Source organism: Cupressus sempervirens, chromosome 1 (assembly GCF_028749045.1).
Source record: "Cupressus sempervirens isolate cs-2001-9-10 chromosome 1, ASM2874904v1, whole genome shotgun sequence".
Lineage (NCBI taxonomy): Eukaryota > Viridiplantae > Streptophyta > Pinopsida > Cupressales > Cupressaceae > Cupressus > Cupressus sempervirens.
The window spans coordinates 17,443,604-17,461,124 of NC_143118.1; positions in this window are offsets into that span (position 1 = coordinate 17,443,604).

The following is a 17,521-nucleotide window of genomic DNA, read 5'->3' on the forward strand; positions in this document are numbered from 1 at the left end:
TTTAGGAAGCAAAGAGAGTGGAATGAAAAGTTGAACAAAGTAGAGTAGAAGTGAACAAAACTTCATAGTCAAGGTTTTGTTAAGTGATCTGAGGTTTGATATTTGGATCCAATGTTTGTGACCTGGCCTACAAAGTCTAAAAATGTTTGGTTCAGTTTAAAGAACAAATGAAAGAAGAACATAATAGTAAATTGCATGTTCAAGCAGTGAGCCCTTCTTATAGTTGAAATTGCAAATTTGGGTAGTGGGCTATTCTTGCATACATTGTATTACAAGTCCTAACAAGGTTGGAATCTCCTAACATGGACTCTATGTACTAAATGTTGTAATAGACTCCTAATAGGGTCCATCCTCTAAAAAAGAATATTTATATTATTACATCATCTTGTGGGCATCATTCCCACTGGGGTTTTCCCTATGATCAAGGGTTTCCCTATTCAACATATCTAGTGTAATTGTTTATATGCATCTTATTATGGTTGATGTTTACTTTTGTTGAATGGTTAAGTTTTTTTTGGAAGATAAATGGTTTCACCCCCACTTGCCCCCCCCCCCCCCCCCCCCCCATCTTAGTTATCTTGGTGGACTTCAGTTTCTATCAATTGGTATTAGAGCCTCGGGTCCTTGAAGATGAAGTTTAACAACTTTGGGAGATCCATGGAAAACATGTTTAGGAAAGATAGTCTAAAGTTTGATAGAACAAATTATGATAGCTGGAAAGAAAATATGAGGACACATTTGTTATGTATAGGTTTGGGATATTGGATCTTGACAAAATCAAAGAAGACAATCATTGTTGAAAAGGATTTGTAATCTTGTACTAAGGCAGAAAGAGATCTTTTTATGTGCGACATGAGAGCTAGAGAATACCTATTGACTACACTTCCTAAAATTAAATACAATCAAGTAAAGTCACTTGCTACTTCTCATTTGATTTGGAAATCTTTGGAAAATAGTTTTGAAGGTGATGAACATTCTAAGAAATTGAGGCTAAAAAGTTGGATTTGTCAATTTCAAGATTCTAAAATGATGGAAGCTGAATCTCTAAGAACATTTGTAGGTAGAATATCAAAGATTAATACAAGTATTAGATCTCAACGAGGAACCAAAGAAGATGATGAGATTATATGGCATATATTGAAGATCTTAATACCGCCATTTAAGCCAGTGGTTTAAATGATACAATTATTGATATCTTGTACCAAATGTTTCACAAAAGAAACATCACTTAGAAGACTTGAAGTAGTTAAGAATGAGCTTTGATAGTCTAGAGAATTGACTAGAATAGAGACAAATTTTAGTGCCTTGAATTTTTAACCTAATTTATCAAGAAGCACAAGTGCTAGTGGAGATTTCACTAGCAACACCAAATCTGAGGAGGACAGGAAGATTGAAGAAGGAGTAGCCTTTTTGGTAAGAAGAGAAAAAGGAGGTAAGAAAATCTTTAAATGTTGGACTTGTGATGAATATGGTCATTATACATCTAAGTGTCCCAAAAGAGATAAAAAGTATAAAGGAAATTACAAACCTAGAAAAGATAAAGAGTGTTTTTATGCAAATTAAGAAAATGATTTTGATGAACAATCAATGAGTGCTAGTGATGATGAAATAGGATTTGTAGTAATTAAAGAAGAAACTCCAAAAAAAGTAGCATTGGTTTCACAAGTTGAGAATAAATCTGATTCGATAATTGATAGTGGTTGTTCACATCATATGGCTAGTGAGATGAAAAAGTTTGTTGACTTCAAAAGTTAGGATGTAGGCATTATTAGAGTTGGAAACAATGTAACATGCCAAGTTAAAGGTATTGGATCTATAACTCTTGATGGTAAAACTAACACTAAGGATGTATATTTTTTTCATGGCTTGAAGCATAATATTTTGAGTGTTGGACAACTAGTGGACAAAGGTTATGAGTTATAGTTCATAGAGAAGGCATGCATGATCAAAGACAAAGGTGAAAAGGTAATTGGAATAGGAACTAGATCTAGAGGTAATCTATTTCAATTGAATCCTACTAGAATGACATGTTTGGTTACTAAGATAGATGAAAGCTAGTTATGGCATAAGAGATTTTATCATATAAAATTTGATAGTATTGTGAAGACTAGTAGTATGTTTAGAATTAGAGATTTTCCTAAGATTGTAAAGCCTACTAACACAATTTGCAAGGAATATGTGTTGGCAAAGCATAACAGAACTTCTTTTCCTTGCAAGAAGTTTAATAGTACAAAAAAGTTGGAGATTGTACACGCAGATCTCAATGGTTCTACAAAGACTAAAGGATTCTATGGTGAAATTTATTTTATGATTCTAGTTGATAACTTTTCTAGAATGATGTGGGTTGCATTTCTTAAAGAGAAATCTAAGGAATTTGATAAGTTTAAGATATTCAAGAATACAGTTGAAAATGAATCTGGTATGAAGATTAAATTTTTAAGATCAAGTAGAGGAGGATAATTTACTTCAAATGAGTTTAACATGTTTTGTGAAGAAAATGGAATCAAAAGACAATTATCAACTCTAAGGACCCCTAAATAGAATGTCATTGTAGAGAGAAGGAATAGATTAATTACAAAAGTAGCAAGAGCTATGTTGGCTGAGAATGATGTATCCAAGATGTTTTGGAGAGAAGTTATGAATGCAACAATCTACACTATGAATGAAGCACAAGTTAAGAAAGACACAAACAAGACCCCTTATGAACTATGGCTTCATCAGTCACCTATAGTTAAGTATTTTAGAATTTGTGGAAGTAAGTGTTATATCAAAAGAGATGATGATATTGGTAAGTTTGATGCTAGAAGTGATGAAGGTATGTTTCTTGGTTATTCATTGAAAACTAAGGCTTATAGATATTATAATATGAGAACTAAGACTATTAAGGAAAGTACAAATGTGATAATTGATGAGAAATTTAGGATATAAGAGAGAATAGTTGATTACAATTCAGATGATGATGTTGTTACTAAACCAAGGAATGAAGAATTATCTCTTGTGAATAACAATGGTTCGCAGAATAAAGGAGAGCCAACGTAGGAACAAAGCTCGAAGCCTTTAGTAGAGCCAAGAGTTGAGATAGCAACTCTTACTTCAAGAAATAATATGATAAAGAATCACCCATCCAAGTAGATCATTGGAAGTAGAGATAAAGGTGTGATGACAAGCAATAGAGTCAATGAAGAACTATGTTTGATATCTCAAGTTGAACTTAAGAATGTAGATGAAGAATGTAAAGATGATTATTGGAAATAAGCTATGAAAATGGAATTGGATTAGATAGTTAAAAATGAGACATGGGAATTGGTCCCCAGACTAGCAAACAAGAATCTGCTAGGAACTAAATGAGTGTTCAAGAACAAGATGAATAAACAAGGTGAAATTTAATAAACAAGGCAACATTGGTATGTAAAGGCTACTCATGACAAGATAGAATAGACTATGATGTGACCTATGCTCCAGTGGCTAGAATAGAAGCAGTAAGATTATTCTTAGCCTATGCAGTACAAAAAAAAATCAAAGTGTATTAGATGGATGTCAAGTTAGAATTACTAAATGGAGAACTTGAAGAAGAGTTATAAATTAAACAAACTAAAGGTTATGCTTTGACAGATTATAAGGAAATTGTATGCAAACTGAAGAAAGCATCGTATGGCTTGAAGCAAGCACCCAGAACTTGGTATGCAAGGTTGGACAAGCATTTGAGAAAGCTTGGATATAGCAAGCGTATGGCAGATAGTAATTTGTATTGGAAAGAAATTGATGATGGTTTGATGATTTTGGTAATATTTGTTGATGATATCATTTTTGGAGGAAATGATGAAGAAAGTGGCAAATTTATTGAAGAGATGAAGAAATAATTTAAAATGAGTATGATAGGGGAAATGAAATATTTTTTAGGATAATAGATTTTACATAATAAATAAGGAATCTTTATTTCTCAGACTAAGTATTTGAATGATTTACTGAAAAGGTTTGGTTTGGAGACATGCAAACACATTGGAACACCTATTGTAATTGGACACAAGTTATCTACAAATGATGAGACACCTACTTTTGAGCAAAAGAAGTAAAAATCTATGATTGGAGGATTGAAATATCTAACTCACACAAGACCAAATATAGAAAATGTAGTTGGAATTGTTGCAAGATTTCAATCTGATCCTAGAGAAGCACATTATGCAGTAGTCAAAAGTATATTTAGATATCTAAAAGGAACATTAGAGTTTGGATTGTGTTATGACATATCTAATGGTTTTACTCTATGCACTTATACTAATGCTAATTGGGCACACAATATGGATGATAGAAAGAGCACTAGTGGTGGAGCCTTCTTTCTTGGAGGATGATTGGTTTCTTGGCTAAGAAAGAAATAGGATTGTACACCACAAAGTATAGAAAAATAAAAATATGTCATAATAGCAATTAATTGCAATCAAGTTGTTTGGATGAAGTAGATGTTGAAGGATATAAGGATAGAAATTAGTGAACCTGGTGTCATACATTGTGATAAGATAGGCATGATAAATATGTATAAAAATCCAGTGTTGTATTCAAAGACCAAGCACATTTCTATTAAGTATCACATGTTAAGAGAGAAAGTTGCAGAAAAGGAAATTGAATTGGAATATGTGAACACTAAAGAGTAGATTGCAGATATATTCATTAAGCCTCTTCTCAAAGAGACTTTTGAGTATTTGCAAGGTATGCTAGGGGTTATGCACCTTCCTACATTAGAGTATAAGATGCAAGAGTGCATGAGTCCAATGTAACAAAGCACTATTGTTTTTCTAGACTAAATAATGATGCCCCTACCTACATCTGAGTAGAGGATGCAAGAGTGCATGAGTCTAGTGTAACAAAGCACTATTATTTGTCTGGACTGAATGTTGATGCTTCCTATATGGGGGAGTATCTATAATGGAGAATTTTTTCTATGACTCTTGTTGGATGTTATTTTAAATAGTGTCTTTGGATGCTTGAGCTAGTAAGAATCAGCTATTGAGATTGATGGTTGCTAAAATGTTTGACATTGATGTCAATGGGGGAGACATTTGGCATGAAAAACATCATGAGTAGAACATCATGAGAAGATCATGAGGAAGAACAAAATCTTCAAAAGAAGTACAACATGGAATGACAGTTTGAAAGAAATCACATTGAGTTATATCAATGTGGGAGAATGATTGATGAACACTCTTTTGTTGGTATTCTTGGAACTAGATGTTCTTCATCTATGTTGCCATCAATGCTAAAGGGGGAGATTATTGAGAGTTTTTTGGAAGCATGAATCCTAATGATATTCCTATGAGGGAGTATTATAAATATGTTACTATGATTATATGTTACATTCATGATTAATTTTTTCATTGATGTCAACATAGCAATTTTTTGTGGTATCTGATAGAAGAACAGTGGAAAGATCAAATTGGTATCGATGACTAGTTGAGTATTCTAACTATCTAAGGTTATGGGAGATACATTTCAGTATCTAGTATATGTAGTTAAAATTAGAAGAAGAAATGATAAGTCTAGAACAACTTATGTAAGTTTTGGTGATGTTTGTTCTGAGATAGAGTTTAGAGAGGCATGTTTCGATAAACTTGTTATATCTCTAAGAAAATTTGTTATCTTGAGAATCAAGGCTAAGTATGTAAAAAAGACATGTTGATAATGATGTAGCTAACTTCACTCATCATAATATTACATGTATGGAAAGATATTCAAGTTGCAAGGTGTTGGCATTGTAGTAGGAAAGATAAACTTCTGAGAGGGTGGGGTGAATTAGTAGTTTAAACTTTGACCCATAAAACATTCACCAAACATCCATCTCATACATTCAATAAGTAAACTAAAATACCATGTCAAAAATATACATCTAAATCATTTAAACAATTAAGAATTCACACATATATGACACCAAATATGATTACCCAAAAACCCTCAAATGGGAAGGTAAAATTGAGGTGGCGATGACACCCACAAATCTTCACTATTTTTGTAATAAAGTGTATCCATTGAAGGTGACAATGTTTGATCATGAGACATGATCACCCTATCAAAGGCCTTCCCTATTAAAAGCTTACAAATATTGTTAGGTCTTATCCTATTAAATGATTTCAACACCCTATTAAAAGTGTGCCTTGTTAAAGGACTTCAACTCACAATAAAGTAAGCACCATGTTAGAGGATTTCAATACAGCTTGTTAGCGCTGCTTTGCTAAGAGCTTTAACTGATTCACCTTTTAGAATGTCTCAGTATTGATCCTTTGGTTAGCACTTTGTTTCTTGATGACCAATCACCTCTAAACTGATGTATTCTTGATCCTTCTTCATTAGATGTCTTTCTGTCATTCACTATTTCCTTCGTTTATTCTCCTTTGGCTGACTCTTCAATGCAATTTCAATTCACAATACCTTAATCATCATGAATATCCTATTTGCACATGTAAATTTCTCTCTTCACTCCTTCCACATGTATATGTAGTTTAGGGTTTGTCCTCCTTAAGAAGACCTAGGTGACTTAGGGTTTGGTATGAATCACCGACTGTGATTCATCCATTTGTCTGCTTAAACCTTCCCTTTACCTTATTGGATGCATGTAATGCATAGGGATTCCAACTTAAGATTCATCCTTATCATCGAAATATCATAATTCAATTTGTAAGTCAGCTCAACAATGGTTTACATAGTATTTTGTACCAATATAAAAAACTATAACAAAACTATGTTACTTAACATCTGAAGTCTCTAATGCTCGACATATACTAATTTATATATTATGACTTGGCATCTAAATGACTTAGCATGTACTACTTACTCGACTTCTATATCAGTCAATATACATTATCTGCTCTGTACTTGAATGACTCGGCACATGAGTTACTCAACACTCACTGTGGACTCAGCATGCTCTATCGTATACATGTTGTGCTTGGTATATACTACTTGTTGGACATGAACTAGGTAAGTGACTTAATTGTATAGACACTCATTAGCCAAAAACAATATGAGATCAACAATCTTCCCCTTTGACATGTGTGTCAAAAACACTTGGTCATGCAGTAATACTATTATTCTTATGAGCATAACATTGATCTTATTCGGCTTTTGTATAAAAACTTCAAATTTTCAAAATTTTGTAACAACCTATACCTCAAAATCTTATAACTCCCCTAAGTTTTTAGATCTAATTCTATACTCAAAATGTTACTCCTACTAAGTAGATATGCCTTAACTGATACTCTTTTCTTGTTTGTAATTCTTTGTTTGCTCCCCTATGCTTTGCTCTTACTCTTTCTTAGCGGATACCCTTTCTCCCCTTTATGCTTCCCCTTCACTTAACTTTTTCTCCCCCTTTTTGACACTAATGTCAATGGGTTATACATTAATAGTGTGTTTGTACAAGAAATATTTATAGACCTCAAGAATAATTTTAAGAGTTGCATCCCAATTGTCACAAGCTACATCTAAAGACTTAATTTGGATGGCTAGCTCGACAGCAAGGTAAACTAGGCCATCTAATGTAGAAAGATTGGGGTTTTTCTTTATAAGAGTTTCTACATAGCCTAATTCCTTGTGCAAAATCTCCATGTGAGGAGTCAATTTTGTTTGGATGCCTATCAATTTGGCCCTTATGTTGGCATTAACTAACTCTAGGTTTTCTATAAAGTCGTAAAATGTTTCTCACTTTGAGCTCGAGTCATAGGAAACTTTGAACCTAATGAACTAATTTTACTTTCCAAGCTCAAAATGTGACTCCTTTTTTCTTGTGTAAAGAACATAGGATTACACAATTTGGTGTATAGAGAGAAAATGTTCTCAAGTACCTTCTTCATAGTTTCTACCTTAGTTTCCATTGTAACTTGTGTAAGTTCTATATCATTGGATATTTTCTCATTTACTTTACTTTAAAATTTTTTTTTAGACCATTCTAATAATTTTACATTAGCATCAAGGTCTGCATCACTTAACTTTTCCACTATACTTTTTAATTGTTCAATAACTGGCTTGGTTTCATCTGGAGTAGGAAAACTAAATGCATCTAGGAAGATGTCTTTAATATCAATCAAAGCTTGTTTCTACCTATGCTCCCTTATGAGTAGTTCTTGATGTTTCTTTCTAACTAGGTCTTATTGCAGTATACACATCTTCCCTATTGTCATTGTGGCATAACCATAGTTTGGAAAAACAATTTCTTCATCTAGGCTTACATCTCCATATGTTATTACCTCTTCTACCTTTTATGAACTTGAACTTGATACTAAGAATTGCAAAGGTGTTGCATCTATGCTCAGCCTCTGAAGAGTGTGACTAGAACGGGTGCTAGATTTTGGTAAAGTTACCCGAGCTTGAATTGTTGTTGGTTGCTTCAGCTTGGGTGTCAACTTAGTCTCTTCAAGCTTGTCCATTTCTGCCACAATGCCTTGAATTTGTGTTGGAGGTGTAGATAATTCTATCTAACCTGTTTGACTCTTTGTTTTAGTAGTGGCTTGAGTTTCCACTTTATCTTCTCCAATTATATCAACCTTTATAGATGTAACTTCTAGTTGTATATGAGCAATGTTAGTATGCTAATAGAAGCCAAATTTAAATAAAGCTTCTACAAACTAAACAAAATTCATAAACTTCAAGATAGACTAAGATGAAATCTCAATTGAGAATATGAGCCATTAATGGACTCTCTCTCAATGAGAAGCTCTCTTGTTGAGTGGCTTTTTCTAAATAGATAGGATGTATGCTCAAGCTTATGCTTCAAAAAGGGCTTCAAATGGAGTTGGAATTTGGGTGTGAGTGTATGGTTTTGATGTAAAATGGCTTCTTAAAATGGAATTATGACTTTACTTCATGGATTGTGTTATTTTACAAAGGGGAAGGATCCAATTTATAGGCAAGAGGCTTGAGGGATTGAGGGCTAAGATGCAAGGATGGGAAAAAGCTCATGGAGGGCTCAGATTGCATGAGAGGAGAGCACATGGATTGTGCTTCCTTACAGCCAATCAGGGAGGGACACATGTCATAGGGTGAGAGGATGGAGGAAAGGGGAAGGATGAGTCAACAAAGGAGGCTCAAGGGATAAAATCTTCATAAAGACCCTCATAATGGCTTGTAAGAGCAATAAAAGGGCTTGGAAGAGTCATTTATGGCCTAGTGGGCTTCATAAAGTTTTATGGTTGAGATATTTTGAGGGAGATGAGAGCAATTTCGACTTGGGCTTGATTAGGAGGGTTTTAAGCTTGCTTAGGATTTTGCAAATGATTAGAGGATGGATTAGGATGGTTTAGGATTAGCTTAGGGATAGGCAAGTGGATGTCATTTAATGAGGGTGGGTGAAGGAGGAGATATTTGTTAACTTTGGCTTGGGTTAGTAAGTCTTAACCCATGTTTAGGGAATGTGACAAGGTTAGGAGGGGATTAGGATTAGGTTTAAAGACATCTTCTAGAAGAGTCTAGACTTTGGATGCGGATAAAGACTTTCTAGAATAGTCTAGAATTTCCTAGGATGAGGATGAAGACTTTCTAGAAGAGTCTAGAACTTCTTAGGAGGAGGATAAATTAGATTTTTAGGAAATAAATAAAGTTTTATTTATTTCAAGGGTTTGGGTTGAGGAGATATTTATTAAAACTTTTTTAATAAACATGAGGATTAATATTTAATCTTAATTAAATATTTTGAGTTGGGATTAGGGGTAGGAAATGATGGGATTAGCCTTTAATCAAAATTAAAGAAGGATTAGAAGATTTTGGAAGAGGTTAGTGGTCTTAAGGAAATTGGCCAAGTTTTGGGCAAAAAATAAATTTTTTATTTATTTTGGGTTTTTTGGTCAATTTATTAATTAAATAATTAATAAATAAGGAAATAATGTTTAAATAAGATTTAAACATTTTTTGGGAGGAATTCCTTAATTAAATATTTTTAATTAAGATAAAGGGATTTAATGGCATAAAAATAAATAAATTAATTAAATAAATAATTAATTAATAAATGATGATGTCATCGAGAACATTTTTTCAAAAAATAAAAGAATATTATTTTCTAAAGGATTTTAGGTGTTTACATTTTGCCCTTCTTTGATGTCATGCCGCAAGTGGCATGGCATCAAAGATAAGAAAATAAGATGCCCAAGGCTAGAGCAAAAGAGGAGAGAATGGACTGCAAGATGCCCCCTCAAGAAGGCGGCAGGGAGAGAAGGCAAAGCTTGACGACTTCTTGAAAAGTACAAGAATCCAAGATGAGCAAGAAGACTCAGATTGGCTTAAGAGAAGTGGTTAAATTAGCTCAAACTCTCACTATGGGAGAATGATAAAGGAGAATCAGATGCACAAGAGGAAGCAAGCTTAAGACTTTAGGGAAGGTGGAGGATGAAGGAGCGGAGCGCTATAAAAAGGAATCCAAGATAGGGAGATGGATGAGGGGATTATAAAGCTGATGCAAATAGGATTTCAAAGAGTCAGATTGGCGGAAGATGGGTTTCAGAGATCCCTAGGACTAGGATTGTGGATCTCAAAAGATGAGGCTTGGTGGATCCCTAAGACTAGGATTGTGGATCCCTAAAGCTAAAGGTGAGGAGTGATTCAAAGAGATATTGATGCATAAGTTGGGGTAGGAGAGACGGATGTTGGATATGGATGGGGGATAATGGATATGAAGGAAAACTATTGAATCTTTTCGAGCGGGGGGATACTTCAAAGAGAAGTACCACCATGTAGTTGAGCACTAGATTTGCTATAGGATTGTTGGTTAATTGCCAAGGTTACCAAGAACATCAAGGCCTTTTCACCAACTGTCCAGAGGACTGACAAACTGACTCAAAATAAACACGCAAGGATTGCCCCAGTATCACACATGAATCCCAGAGGAAGCAGTGTGGAAACGACACTAAGTAACCCACAAGCAGAAAAGAAAACAAGCAAAAGACATGATCAAGACCTTATGCTCTGATTGCCCCATTCGTAGTATACCATGATATGGAAGATCGTGGCAACCTTGAGGAGGGAACAAGGAGATTTCTTGGAAAAGATATTTCAAGACCCAACAAGGAAGAGTTCAAATCAAAAGAAAGCAAAAATCCAAAAGAGAACCGTTTGCCAACGAGATGGGTAGGACGAGGTACTAACGGACCAAGATCAGACATGAGGAAAGCTATATCCTGCAAGGACCTACCGGAGAGCACCTAAGCTGGTGGATTTGGATGAGTGATGCATCTAACAAGCTGGACTAAGAAATATAACACTTTGGTGACAGGAAATCTAGCTAAAAGATCCTTAGAATAGCTAACCAAGATGTGTGATGGGTGCAAGATGCTGATCAAGGATGAACTAACACAAACAATGGATAGATACAATGGTACTAAGCTAAAGAGGATGTACAAGTTGATGGACCAAGATATGTTACAAATGTACAAGTTTGTTCATGTTTTGGTTTTTGTGAGATGGAAATGTTTGTGAAGGATGGGATGTCTATAATAAGTGATAGGTGGATAGGTAGATGGTTTCCAAAAAGCTTAAGTGAAAATGGGGTTTTGTGTGTGCACGTGATAGTATACAAGCTAGGATACAAGATTATTTATAGGATACAAGCTTGCTTGATGATGAGCTGAGAATCGCCAAAGATTTGTAGCTCAACAGTCTTCCATTCTGCAGCTATCTTTAATCCTACTATGAGGGCCTCATATTCATCTATATTGTTGGTGCTAGGGAATTGTAGCTTGAAGGCTTTTGGAACGTAATCTCCTTGAGGTGTGACCATCAATATTCCTACCCCTGATCCATGAGATGTATATGAGCCATCAAAATAAAGTTTCCATGGGGGTAGTTCTTCAATTAGACAGATATGCTCATTTGGAAATTCTGTGATCAACGGATAAGCATCTATTAGAGGTGCATCAGCTAGGTGATTTGCTATAGCTTGCCCTTTGATTGTCTTTCTGTCCACAATTTGGATGTCAAATTCACTAAGGAGCATAACCCATTTGGCCAAACAGCCTATAAGTGTTGTTCTGGAGAGCATATACTTGAGAGGGTCAATCTTGGAGACTAGTTAGATGGTATGACTTAGCATGTAATGGTGAAGCTTTTGAGTTGAGAAAACAACTGCCAAACAAACTTTTTCCATAGGAGTGTAATTGAGTTCATAACCAACTAGGGTTCTACTGATGTAGTAGATGGCTCTTTCTTTGTTGTAGTCATCAAGCTATGCTAGAAGTTACCCTAGAGCAGTAGGTGTTGCTGATATGTACAAAATTAGGGGATGACCAGGAATTGGTGGAACCAAGATAGGGGGATTGATGAGATACTGCATGAGATTGTCGAAGCTGCGCTAACATAAAGGATCCCACTTGAAGTTCTCATCCTTCTTCAGTAAATGTGAAAATGGTGTACACTTATTTGCAAGCTGGGAGATGAAGCGCTGAACAGATTGAAGCTTTCCCTGAAGAGAACGAAGCTGTCATAGTGTCTGAGGAGGAGACATGTCTAAGATAGCATTGACCTTCTTGGGGTCGAGCTCTATACCTCATTTAGAAACTATAAAGCCTAGAAGCTTGCCAGATGTGACCCTAAAGACACATTTCTTGGGATTCAGCATGGGATGATATTTGGCTAACCTATCAAAGACTTTCTCTAGGTCAGAAAGATGATCCATGAAGGTATGAGACTTGGCCAAGATATCATCCGCATAATCCTCCAAAATGCTATGGATGAGATCATGAAAAATGGCTGTCATCGCTCTTTGATAGGTAGCCCCAACATTCTTTAGGCCAAAAGGCATCATGTTGTAGCAAAAGGTTCCCCAAGGGGTAGTGAATGTTGTCTTATGCTAATCCTATTTTGCAATCTTGATTTGATTATACCCAAAAAATCCATCCATGAGGGACAAAATTTCATGTCCAGCTGTAAGATCTACAATCATATCTATGTTGGGCAAGGGAAAATCATCTTTTGGACAAGCTTTGTTAAGATCTCTAAAATCAGTGCAGATTCTAATGTCACCAGAAGGCTTAGAGATAGGGACCATGTTGGAGATCCACTCTGAATAGTCAATAGGTCGAATAACCTTAGTAGCTAACATTCTTTCTAACTCAGCTTTGACCAGTAATGCTACCTTGGGGTGCATTTTTCTAAGCTTTTGTCTGACGGGCTTGATCTGTGGATTGACTGCAAGATGATGAACTACAAGCTTTGGATCAAGCCCTAGCATGTCCTAATATGACCATGCAAATCAGCCAATGTTCTCTGTTAAGACCTCAAAGAGGAGATCAGCTTGGTCTTGTGATAGGGATGCAACAATGTGAACAAGCCTAGGGATATCTGAAGAACAGATGTTGACTTCCCTAGTATCCTCAATTAGAATAGAAGATATCTCTGATCGATTATCTTGAGGAGGTAATGCTAAATCCTCATGTTCTGCTTGTGGCTCTGGATGTTCTTACTGAGGGGTTCTCTTCACTGTCTTAGCTAGTCTCAGATTCACCTTAGTTCCAGTTTTGGGTGTATCGAAACTGGGTTGGGGATTTTCTCCAAAATACCCCTCCGGATCTAGCTTGTAGATATAGGCAGAATCTAGCTTTGTTTCCTTGTGAGGTGTTTCAGCTCCCATGAATCTCATAAGCGCTTCCTCTGATGTGAACTCATCAATGTGTATGACACTTGGTTGGTCCCAATCTATGAGTTATGGATGGACGAGTGGTAGGTCAATGAGGTGGATGGATAGTTCTTGGAGAATAGAGTCTCTAAGGGAGATTTGGTCTAGGATATTGTCGTAGGCTCTCTTTTCAACTTTCTTAGGAATGTCTTCAATTTTGACAAGGTTGTGATGAATGTTCAAAAAAGCGTGACTGTCCATATTGGTGACCTCAGTTGTGGGTATGCCAAAGCCAAGACCTGACTTCGATTCCCACTTGTGTGCATCAATGGGGCACTACATGCCTCTTTCTTCTGGTCCTAGACCACCACCTTGATAGTTCCATTTGTTAGTGATGAGCTTATGTTCTTGGGGATACTTCTAGCTAAAGTGATCAAGGCGTGCCTGATTCCTTTGAGGTGCATCCTTATGTAACCAATTGTTGATATCTGGAGTGAGCTCCTCATGAAGAGGGATTTTCGGGGATACAAAGGTTGTTGGGCCAAACTGTTTGTATTGAGGAGGTGGAATCTCCTTAGCTTTGTGATATGTCGATCATCCATGGGCATGTGGATCAAGTGGGAGTGCCCCGATAGCAAATGCATCCGACAGACTATACTCTCCACAACCCTTGTTATTGATCTTCACGGTAGACAGGGTAGAGGCGAGGATGGTTTCTAGGTCATTACAAGTGTGGGATGAGCTAGCGATGGATGTGCTCATATCAATTCCGGGGCAATGGTTTGTATATGAAGCTTCAACCGCATTGCAGTAAGCAAAGGGTTCTAGATCGGCATGGATGGTTACCTCAGTGCCTTGATGTGGAAATTTGATGCACTGATGGTAAGTGGATGGAATGGATTTCATGGCATGAATCCATGGGCGACTGAGGAGGATGTTGAATGGTAGGTTTAGATCAATAACATGGTAGAGTGTTTCTTGGATGACTGGCCCAACCTTGATTGGCAGCAAAATAGTTCCTTCTGTGGTTCTTTCCAAGTTGTCATAAGCTTTGATGGTGATAACCTCACTGATGATATCTGCCTCAGTATACCCAACTTGTTTTATGAATTTTAGGGTGCAAATATTCAAGGCTGATCCATTATCTATCATTACTCTTTTCACGGAAAAATTGGATACCATGATGGCTATGTGAAGCGGAAGGGTGTGATCTGGCTCAACCACGGGTATGTTGATGGTTTTGAATGATAGGGCACATGAGGATGAAAGGTGTCCAACAAGATTGCAAAAATCAGTAGCATTGATATCAGAAGGGACACGAGATTCTATGAGAGCACTGTCAAGGATGTTCTTGTACACAAGACTAGTGTGAAGAAGGTCTAAAATGGAGATTTGGGTTGGCATGTTCCCAAGGTGTTCCAAGATATTGTACTGGCTTTTTGATGGAGCTGATGGTGCTGGTGAAAGAGGTGGGCCTGCGATGTTAAATCGGGCTCTTCGAATGGTGACTGCACACTCATTATTTGGTCCTTGGATATTGATAACATTGATAGAAGGCTCTTTCTTGGATATACAACCTATAAGGCTACCATAGTCTATATAGGATGAAGTGTGGTCATTGTTCTTCCCATGCTGTTGGTTTGGCTGACGGTTGTTGGTGTTGTTGTTCTTGATTTGGATAGGTGATTTTCTAGGATTTTGATTGTTATGAGGAGGAAAAGCATTTTGATAGATCTGTAAGCCTACATTGGGAGAGGTTTGGGCACCAATAGTGATTTCCTTCCGATCAATGAGGTCTTGCACATAGTCTTTTAGTTTCATGCATCTGAGGGTAGTGTCACCTTTTACCCTATGAAATTTGCAGTACTCATTGTCTTTGTACCATGCAGCTTTGGATTGGCTTGGGTCAATTTGCTGGGTAGGAGGAAATTTGATGAGGTTTTCCTTGACTAATTTCTCAAAAATAACATCCAATGGCTCGCCAAGGGGTGTATAGTTTCTAGGTGTAGGTTGGAATCTGGGCTTTTGTCCTACAACTACATTGATGGCATTAGCTTGATTGCTAGACCCTTGAAAGTTTGGTCTTGGATTGTGGTTTTGATAGCTATGGTTATTTTACTATTGGTAGTTGATAGCTTGCTAATTGTTTGGTTGATAGGGTGGGTTGGACTGGTTGTGAGAAGGATCAACAATATTCACATGTCTGGAGTCAGTGACGCCATCTGTTGCAACATGCTTGTTTTTGTTCCAATACCTAGACTTGTCACTAGAATGTGATTAATTTTAGTTGGCTTCCTTGTAAATCTTGACCACACCATCTTTAATGAGTCCTTGCTCAAGGATCATTCCTTTCTCTTTGATATCTTTGTAGGTTTGCAAACAGTTCATGGTCATGTGGTGAGCCAAGCTAGGATGGGCATTATCAATAAACATTTTTACCAAATGGCGCTCTGGCAAGGTGCAAGATATGCGGGTGGTAAGGGTTTTCCATCTTTGCAGATATTCGAGAAGGCTTTCTCCACCTTTTTTCTTGGTGTGCACAAGATCAACTACTGATAGCTCTGTTTCAACAAGATGGGCATATTGGGCTACAAATGCCTTAGATAATTCAGCAAAAAATTTAATTGTGCCATAGGGGATTCTATAAAACCATTCAAGAGCTGGTTCGGCCAAGCTTTTGGGAAAGAGACACAAGAGGAAGACGTCATCATATGCCACTTCTTAGCAGTGCATGTAAAATTCTTTGATATGTGTGACAGAGTCTCCTTTTCCTCTAAATTTGTCAAATTTGGGTGTCTCAAAATGCTTGGGGAATGGTGTCATGGTAATGGCTTTGTCAAATGGGTAAGGGAACACATTCTCAAACTTGAAATTTTTTGGATCATTTCCCTCTTGGATGTTCTTCAAAGCTGTTTTCATGGCTTCCCATTCTAAATTAATGGGTGATGGTTGGGGTGCCCCCAATGTAGGAGTGCCTTGAGGTAGCTATGCACTACATGGGGCCACTGAATATGGATGGTTGTAAGGGATTTGCTGATAGGGATTGTAAATTGTTTGGGTAGCTACATGGTGGATGACGGTTTGCTGAGGGAGAGGTGGCGCATAGTGTTGCATGTGCTGCGAGGCTTGCTGTTGATATGGGATTTGAGGTTGGGATTGAGGAACATAAGCTGGCTATGGGATAAATGAATTGCTTTGTGGAGGTAAGGTATAAGATGGTTGTGAAGCTTGGGGAAAGGATCAGGGGGCTTGTGGGGTTTGACCAAGGTATGTGGGTTGTGCCCCCATTTGGGATGGTACCTGCAAATAATTGGTGGTTGGCTGGATTGGTGGGTTGCCTCCTAGAAGTGGCATTGAAAAGTAGTTGGTAATAGGAGGTAATGGATTAGTTGGTGGTGGAGGTAGTGGGAATTGAAAGCTAGGAAATGGAACTGATGGGGTTTGATAGCTTGGTGGCTGGATTTGGAAGCTTGGTAGAGTGGTGGCGGGAGCTTGGGTCACTTGAGAGTATGGTAGAACATTGGTAGTAGCTTGTGGGGTTTGATATATTTGTGGAGTGAGGGTAGTAGCTTGTGGATTTGTGGCTAATGGAATTGAGCTCCCAAGACCTAATGGAAATGATGGGATTGTGCTTTGGGTTGTGGTGAACAAGCTGGGGGTGATGAAAGGTTGATTACTTGGCCCCATGGGCGACATCCCTATTGTATATTGCTGAAGTTTTCCAAAGATGCTAGCACTGATTTGGGAGATGGGTGGATTTTGGATTTAGAAGGCTGGGTTGGGGAGCAGCAGCAGCAATAGTGAAGGGCGTGAACGGTGAGGTGTTTTGGGTAAAGGGGGTTTGGAGCGAAGAGGTATGAACCAAGGATGGAGTGGTAGTGGTTGGGTTGGCTTGCGGCATGGAGATTTAAACTTGGGTGAATGATAGTATGTTTGGGT